Source organism: Grammomys surdaster, unplaced genomic scaffold (assembly GCF_004785775.1).
Source record: "Grammomys surdaster isolate TR1022 unplaced genomic scaffold, NIH_TR_1.0 332625, whole genome shotgun sequence".
NCBI lineage: Eukaryota > Metazoa > Chordata > Mammalia > Rodentia > Muridae > Grammomys > Grammomys surdaster.
Window position 1 is genome coordinate 3,347 of NW_021627850.1, and position 9,836 is coordinate 13,182.

Genomic DNA, 9,836 nt, shown 5'->3' on the forward strand with positions numbered 1-9,836 from the left:
GCTGCAGAGATGCCACGGAAGGGTTGAGATCAAAGTGGGGCATACCAGCTGATGGCCTGCAGTCCAAGGAGGGAGGGAGGGAGAAGCTCTGGCTGTGTCCTGAGGGGATGAGATTTCTCTCTTGGCTGGGTCATGCCTGGCTTGGCTTGTTTACTTGGGTTGTTGGACCTCTGTGGCAGAAAACGTAGAAGGATCATCTGTGGGAGATTAGGAGGCAGCTTGATAGTTAAAAACCTTCTCCACGGTTCCCCACAGTGGGTCCCAAAGAAGGGAAATAGGCTATGGTCTTAAGATATTTATTGTCATGGCAGAAAATGCATGAAGCTATACCCCAACATTTTCAGGGTGGGCCTGAGGTTAAATACCTTTTGCAAGGAGGAGGGTCTGGGAAGGAATGTTTAATTGACCACGCCCCCTGGCCTTTAGGTATCTCATTAATATGGAAATCTGTCTTGAGGCTAATGTTACACCCTCTACCTGTGGAGGGGCTAGGGGGTATTGTTCTACATGCCTGAAAGGCGCAGATCGATGGAGGTCTTTGGCCTCATGTCAGGAGCCTTGAGTCTGGGAGTATGCTGGAATGTATGCTGTTCCTTGCAGGAAAACCTTTGGGGTCTCTAACCAGCAGGCTCTCTGGCCATCTCCATCTGGTGCTCAACCAGAAACCATGTTGTCCTTCACAGTCCTACAAATGATCATATTCATTGACTAGTGAACAGAGCAATAGGACTGACAGTCCAAATTGGTTTAATGTTCTAAGCTGTGGTCTTACCTCCCTGAAGTGACTTTTTACTTGTTTTCAATCCTCAAAGTGCTAAGTGGTATGGCACAATGTTTGACAAAATGTTGCTTATAAGTAGAAAATTTATATTTGAATGAGGAATTTACAAACCACAGAAAACAATTTGTTTTGCATTAGTAACTAAGCATGTTCTATGCAGTGAACCCTCTCCCCATGCATGGGATATGTAACGCACCCCAAGCAGAGACAGTCTAACTGTAAAATGGTTTATATTTCCAAGAAAATCATCAGCTTTGAATGCAAAGAGATTTCTTCAAGCTGCAAGCCAGAGAAGATGATTTTACATCAGAAAGATCTTCGAATTATTCCTTGCAACTGTTTGTCTTTCATGCCTAACTAGACCTGATCATGAGATTTATTTAAACACATTACTTTAGAGTAATAATTCAGGATCACAAAAATTGATGCTCTTTGAAAAATTTGTTGTCATTGACAATAGAATCGCTTTGACGACAGACACACCTGGGTGGCATCTCTTCTAACACTGAGTGAGTTCCTTCTAGATGTATCATAAAGCTGGAGGATTAAAACATTACACGCCCTGAGAAACGCCAGCTCTAAATTACCTCAGGCTTACACTGTGCTCAATAAAACCCTCTTTCTGATTCTATCCACATTTCTAGAAAGGCAGATGATCACCACCCTGTGTCATTATACTTCTCCGTCTTCAGCCAACTCAAATGATTACAGGCAATTCTGAAACATTTTGTACTATTGTTCCAATAGGTATGAGAATAAATTTATAAATGTATTATGAAAATCAGGTTCACATTCTCAAAACCAGTTTTAATGGAGGAAACAAAGACCTCGTTTCCCCTTATTTATAGAAAAAGTTTGGGAATTTGAACAACTGAAAAGTTCGTATGTCACTTCTCACTTGGGTCAAATGCCTCTCTCTCTCTCTCTCTCTCTCTCTCTCTCTCTCTCTCTCTCTCTCTCTCTCTCTCAATCTCTCTCTCCCTCCCTCCCTCCCTCCCTCCCTCCCTCCTCTCCTCTGTGTGTGTGTGTATGTTGGGAAGGTGTGTGCATACATGTGTTGAGTTAAGTGGAAGACATTGGTTTTCTTCTTTTTTTAAGTAAAAAAAAAGAAGTCTTGAATCAGAAAGGATTTATTTTTCTTCACCACAAATAAATTACAAGTAAAAAAAAACAAACAAACATATATTTTTATAAACTGGAAATCAGAGGACAGTTGCAGAGCCTGGGTTAGGGCTGAGGATCAGGAGCAACTGGAGGATGGCTAATCATCGGTGGTTCTGGGTGTCCTTTAGTCATCTCTCTGTCTGTGGTAGGTAGGACAGGTGGACAAGGATACAACTTCAGTCTGATGGCAGTGTTTGTTACTGGCAAACTATGGCACCGAGGCTCCTCTCCAGACAGTTTCTTCAGATAACCAGGGATGACTGGAGACAGTGTAGTTGGTGGGATCGTAGTGTCTGGGACAGAACGGATGAAGAGATGTCCTCCTTTCTGAAGGAAAAGGGTGATGCCAATGCTGGCTTCAGTACCTACGGGACTGTGGCCAGAGGTGGAGCCTTAGGATCTGAGGGGCAGGTTACAAATTGGATGGCTATAAATCCAGGTGAGGTTCATAGCTGGTCATACTGTGAGATGCCAAGGCTGTTTTGGTTTCAAAACTAAATGTCCCAGCCGTGTTTGGCCCATCTTCTCTGAGGTGCAGGAGAAAAAGCACCTGAATTACTGTAGAGGCTAGGAAAGCGCTTGCTTATCTGACGCCTGCTACCTCCTGAGGATGATCTCCCGGCAGCTATACGAGGAAAGCAAGTCTTTAACATTCCTTCTACCTGCACCAAGCTTCCTAGATAATGCTCAGCCATCGGAGACTTCTGTAAAACACCGACTATACTCTGGATCCAGTCCATGGCCACACTCTGTTGGAAGTTACTTAGTCCTCTGTCAAAGCGACCCATTTTTAGTCTGTTCAGTAGTTCTGTGAAGGGCTGTGTGAACCCTTGGAGTTCTTTACACTTTTGAGGCAAGAACAGGTCTCCCTCTGTAGTACAACCCTGGGTGTTTAGACTTGTATCCAGTTCACTATCTCTTGATGTTTTGACTGCAGATCCTTGTTGTTACAGATGAGATGCTGTTTGTTGGTCAATAGAAACCCAGGATCGATGTCTGCAGCGGATAAGGCCTGGACTGAGCTTGGAACCTCCTCTCTGCTCCACAGTGTCTGATCTGTGTTTATGGGTGACCCTGCCCTCCCTTTCATTATCAGAGGGAAGCTAAAGTCACCGATCACAGGGGACGTGGAAAATGACGGGGAGAGAGAGGAGGAGGAATAAGAAGAAACGCTAGACGGAGAACCCGGAGGGGAAAGGGGGAAGGGGGAGGGAGGAAGGGGCGGAGGGGATGCTGAAGAGCAGCTCTGTTATTACCAAAGATCAGAACCTGGGTCTGTCGGCTTGCATCAGTTTGTGGTTTTCTTATCTGATAACTGTCTAGCTTTCTTTCCTTGGGGCAGGTCTTCCTCTGAACTTTGATATAGACTAGGGCTCACTAATCCTCCTCTCTTCAACACACACACCAGGGTTAAAACACATGCACTGCCGTGACCAACTTTTTATACGGGTTCCAGTATCCAGACTTGGATCCATATGCACAGAATGTACTCTTAGCCACTGAGACATATCACAATCCCCAGTCCCACAGTGCCCTCTCTTCAGTGGCTGAGCAATACCTGACTAGGGTCCATTCTAGTTAGTACTCAAAACAAGGAGTAAGGCTCATAAGAAGTGTGAAACTGGGGCTGGAGAGATGGCTCAGTGATTAAAAGCATTAATTGCTCTTCTAGAGATCTAAGTTCAAATCCCACTAACCACATGGTGGCTCACAACCATCTGTAATGGGATCTGATGCCTTCAGGTTTGTCTGAGGACAGTTATAGTGTACTCATATAAATAAATAAATCTTTAAAAATAAAAAAATTGTAAACTATCGATTCTATCTATCATCTATCTATTTATCTATTTATATCTTATATCACTATTTCTAAAATATCTCCCTCCTTTCCATCCAATTTTCTGTTTCCATTGTACATATAGAGAAAATCAGCCTGCTTTCCATTCTTTCTGATTCCACCTCAATCAGATCAATTTCCCCCCTTCATTTGCTAGCACACTTTGTCTTAAGTCATCAGTTTTTTTTTCCTTTTCTTCTTTAAATATTGACGTTGGCCTTTGGTCCTCACTTTTCATAGCTTCTTTGCCATGTTTGGCATTTTATTACTGCTCTTCTTGGAGTAGCTTTCTGAGCATTATGCTGCCTGGTGTTTCCAGGATGAATGCTTATTATTTTATGTTTTATATATATATATATATACAGTGAAAGATATTGAAGATATTGGATATTGAAGATATTGTACTTATATATATACTGTGATACCTTTTCTTAATTATCAACTTGATTACATCTGGAATGAACTACAATCCAGAAATGGACTGCACACCTGTGAGGTTGTTTGTTTTTCTTAGTGTGAAGTGGGTGAATCCATTTGTAGTCCAGAGCTCTTGGTAAGAAGATGCACACCTTCGATCAGACACTTGGGGCAGAAAGTCACACCTTTAATCTGGGCCATATCTTCTGCTAGAAGTCTATATAAAGAAAAGGAAGGAAACTTTTGTATTTTTGCCTGCTTGCTCTTGTCTTTCTAGCACACCTATTCCTTCATTGTCATTAAAATCTACCTACTTCTTTGAGAGTCCAGTTTATAATAAAGATTAGCTGAGACATCCAGCCTTGTGGATTGAGCAAATAATGGATTCTTGAAATTTCTGTTCAGAGTCAGCCATTGTTAGATTATCTGGCCTGTAAGTCATCCCAATAAATTATATATATATCATATATGTTATCTTGCTGAAAGAGATTCATTCTATGCTCTCTTATTCTAGATAATCCAGACTAATACAAAAACCTACTTCATTTTAGATGGAGGCAAAGACACTTAGCTAAAAGTTCATTGCTTAGAACTGTTATAAATATGCTAAGCCTAAATAAGTTATAATTTCTATAATGGGAATCTGGTTTGGGACCTAGCATTTAATCAATCAGGATATACTGCTACAATCCCCTAAATAGAGTAATTACCTCTAATATGACACTTTGTCATGGTCTATCAGGTAATACAAAAATGAAATGACTAAATATTGTACATATTTCTTTTGATATAATATTCTTTCTTAAATAAATATGTTCAATAACATTTTAATGAAAAGTGAGTCTGATATACTGAGATTATCATGTGAAGATTTTTCCAAGATGTGTGAAATAACAAAGGTATCAGAGTATCTAATTATCTGGATCACTCTAGATATATCAGAAATAGAAGACATTCCTATTGGGCGCTGTGTATTAGAATCATCAAGTACATAGAGTACTGTTTTGCTTTGATTTTAAATAATAATCCCAGAAACAAGAATGTTGTGCTCCTTGTTTTTATTTCAAAGAATAAAGGTTTGAAATACTCACAAATTCACTTTCTAAATAAAGAAACTAATAGTCTTTCTGCTACAAATTTGAATGTAATGGAAATTTAAGTGTTTGATTTAAAGGACAAACAGTCGAATAGGAGGGACATGGGGTAGAAGGGTATGAGAAATGCCAGAGAAAGAATCACAGAATTTGTTACAGCATTGTTAAATTAATGGACAGTTTGTTTTCTTTTTTCAAAGGGAAATGATGAGAAACATGAACGAACCTGATACTTTGGGTAATAGTGTCCTCATTATGCCTATCAGAAGGGAAATCAGTGTTGAGATCCAAGAAAATACCTTGAAAGTGAAACCCCCTGACACTGTGGTGAGCCAAATACATTCATGTTCTATACACAGCTAGGTCAACATTTCTTTCCCAACAGATCCTTTTCAATCCTTTTGGTCTATAATGACATCTCTTATTTTCTGTGATGGACACACCTGTGTATGTCCAGATCTCTCGGACTTCTACTCCAATGTGTTTATGAATATCCACATTCTTCACATTTACAGTGTGTATGTGGGGGGGAAGAAGATCAGTAGGACTAGAGAGGATTTCTTCTCTATATTACTATTTCTACAATAAAAACCCCACCCTTTTCTTGACATATGATTATAGTTTTCCATTATAGATACAGAAAAGAGTCATCTCATTGCTCCATCTTCTGTTCTCTCTGATTCTAACTCTATCAAATTGATCTTCACTTTTAAATTTGTTACCTAAGCTATGTTTATATGGATCCTTGCTATTACTTTTCTGTCCTATTACTATTACCTTCTATATTGTGCTTGAGAGCTTACTTTTGACCTGTGTCTCCATCATCAATGGCTTTCTGTACAGCTTTCTGTAACCTATGACTTCATATATCACATCTTTAGAAAACACTACCAGCTGTATTTCTGTAGTTTCACTCTTCTAGAAAGACGAAATAAGAACTTCCTTCACATCACCTGGAGCATATAGACAGTGTTCACTGTTAGAGTGTATGTGATCTTGTGTATGCAATCTAAAAAATTTTAAACTTTTTCTTAAGTAATTAATAATCTATCATTGTAAAGACTTGAAACTATTACTGAATAATTCCATTAAAACATTAAATGAGACAGACTGTATAGTCCACTCTTAATATAAGCCATTAACACTGTTGGATTCATTATCATATATGGCACCATTATCATAGTGCCATTTCCACTGGTACTAGCATACACCAATCAGAGTCTGCAGCTGAGAAAAATACCAACTTTGATTCCTGTGATACGTAGTAAACATAATAAAACACTTTAAAAAATACACCCATGTTTCTGGAAAAAATGATGTAAATGGGTTTTTTTCCACAAGGATAAAAATGTAAACTCTATAATAAAATCTATAAATGTAAATACAAAGTCAATGTCATGACATTATCAGATTGAAATTGCACCTACCTTGTTTGAATAGGGAAGTCATCAGATCCAATGAGAAACCAAGACAAGGAAGGGAGAGATCTGCAGAGACACTGACCTAGAGTCTTGTGTAGCTAGTGTGAACTCAGCTGATAACAAAACAAAACTGGGAGTGTAAAAGGGATACGGAGCCTGGGTGGTGAACTCCAGTAATTTAGTAACAAATACCACAGGCACAGACTGCAGAGGGAATAAATCATCAGTGTCAGAGACTCACCTAGATGCCTGGACAATCAGGAACAAATTCAGTAACCTACAAGAAAGAGGCTCTGGATCCAACAGAGCAACTACTGAAGGCACACTGGAACATTTTACACAAACAAAAGGTAAACAAACAAAAATTGTTTTGAGTGAGATAGAAAAGAAAATTTAGTATATGAAGTGGCTCTATAGGTATCAATGACAACAACTTTACTGCTCCATCTTCTGGACTTCCTAGGTTCCTAGAACCAGATCAGATTTGATTGATTATCAGGGTTCCTTTCCCATGTATCATTTGACATTCTCTATTCATCTGGGTACCAGTCTTCAGTTCTCCTTTCATCTATGACTTTCTTCTCAAAATCATATTTATTAATTGACCCGACCGGCAGGTCCTAGTTATTCGTGGGGGCGAGGAGGACCGCAACCTAAAAGAAGAACAGGCGAGAGAGGGAATGGATTCAAGCAAACAGTTGCTTGTCAAGAGTCATGTATTTGAACCTGAAATGCTTTTTTATAGCATGCTTTACAAGGGGAGGGGGTAAGAGGGGCCAGGTGGTGGAAAAGTACAGAATCTTCTCGGCCTGTGGCTTGAAACATGTCATGGTCTATACGGTACAGTGCCTTGAATTATGATCTACCTGCTATTCTTCAGAAGATATGGTACACTGCTTGAATTATGGTCTCCCTGCTATACACTGCTTGCCAAGCAGGATCTTGTGGTTGCCAAGCTGCAGGGGACATTGTGCAGGTGGGGAAAGGTAGGGGGTGAGGGTAAGGGCGAGGGTCCTGGCTTCTGGCAATTAATTTATTTATGTGTTCATTATCATGACATGAGCATATGCCACATGTGCTTCCCTGAATTCCCTGTCTTTTCTGTTTCCCTTCCCAATTGCTTCTATTTTGTTCTCCTGGTTTCTCTCTGTTTCTTTTGGTCTATATTTTTTATATAATTTCTCAATCAATCAAACACCCTTTTCTGAGGTTCTATGAGTCATCATTATGAAATCATTTGTATTTATCAAATGAAAGCCAATTTTTACTTTATTATTTTCACTGCAAACAAACAAACAAACAAAACAAAACAAAATAATAGAAAAATAATGGGGACTGCTATTATATGTAGGGAGTTGGCTGCCAATTCCCAGACAAGTAAATGTTTTGTTTAAGTTCTCATTTATTGTCTAGTGGAGGAAACACTAGACATGATCATGAAGTAAGTTTTAAGGAAGGTGCAGGTATTATCAATGAAGCTAACCCCCATTTTTCTAGACTCCACGTACTTACAGTTTAGTAATATAGTCAGAAGAGGAGTTGATGATATAGCTGTTTGTGAAATGCTTGCCTAACAATCATGAAGTTCTGGAAACTATCACAGTATCACATATACTAGAACTAGTTCAATGTGCCTTTAATTACAGTAACTTGGTGATACTTTGGTAGAAGAAACATATTGAGTTTGAAGACAGACATGATGCAAGAAACACTGTCAAAACTTAGTTCAAAATAATCCAGAACAGAGACAATCTAAGAGATTTGTAGCTAAAAATGTTAGAAAAAAAAAACAAAGGTAGCAAGCTTTTATTTTTAAATGTGTATTTAGCTATGAACTGTGTCCAATATGTAGTTTGAGAATTATACATCTTTTGCAAGGGATGCACATTAAGTCTGATCTCACTCATTAGTTCATCCAGGCCTGAGACTGATAAGAAAATAAATCCCATTACTTTTTGTAGAGCACAGGACTAGCAAGTTTGACTGTGAGAGAACTTAATTGGATAGTAGGTTTTCTTGCATTTTACCTGCCTGTTCTCTTTAAAACTCATTGAAAAACCTACTGTTTCCTTAGTAACCTTCTTTTTACTTTCTCTTTCCCATTGTACCTTATCAGTTAACATGCTTTTAAAAAATGTTTTAAGAGAAAATTATAATTTATAAGCATTTATCTTGTTTAACAATAACCTGTCCATTGTGTCCATCCTTTCCACAGTTCACAGAAAATCAAATAGCAAAGACGTATCATAAAACATGTTAATGATACTCTTGGAGGGGTGTGACTGGTAGACAGAGCTGAAAGCTACTAAATCTAGATCTGTCTATATTTACTATTGGATCTCTTTTGGAATTGAAACACCCAGAATGTGCCAAGAATTCAATGGAGCCCACAAAATTACTTCTTGTGCTTGGGGACTCGCTTGGATAATTCTGGAAGGCAAAGAGGGCAGGAATGGAAAGTTTCAGCTGCTGGACTGCTCATGTAAAGAAAGATCCAAAACAAAATCAAAACAGAAACCTGCTTTGCAGAAGAGACAACTAACTGAATGTTACCCTAGAATACTTGCTGTCTTAGGTTCATTATCTAATGTCCTATCTCTCCAGATGGCATGCACTACTCCCAGTCTCTTTGTAGCCACAGGGAACAGACGTCAGATGGACAGCTATAACCTGAGTCTATCTTGTGTGACTTTTACGTCCTAAAGGAATCTAGGGGTAATAGAAATAATGTAGTCTAGAAGCATTAAAGTTGGTAGTGTTTGTGGTCTGAGATCACACAGCCAAGTCCCAAGTTTTTGGCTCAGGATTTTGCAGCCTCATTGGTTAACACTTGGTTGTCTTTCACAGACCCAATCTGATACAATAATACCACATTTCAGGCATAAGTTTGTTGTAGTGGCAATTCTGCTCTTGACCAGAAGCAGTTGTTCTTGGTTTCCCACTGAACTTATTTCTGATGTATGCTCACTGGTGCTGGCATACAAGAAAAAGGACATTTGCTGAAATTGTAAAGGAAATAGAATCCACACGATTCAGAGTAAGGGGATGATAGATCATGTTACAAACATTTGAACAGTCATAGAATATAAATACTTAGAGAAGTTCTTCATGATTATATGCAA

General features: G+C 38.9%; 1 pseudogene; it reads right to left on the reverse strand.

Annotated features, from left to right (window-relative positions):
- Positions 1–2,008: 2,008 nt before the first annotated feature.
- LOC114616588 lies at positions 2,009–3,518 on the reverse strand (annotated as a pseudogene).
- Between the last annotated feature and the right edge of the window lie 6,318 nt (positions 3,519–9,836).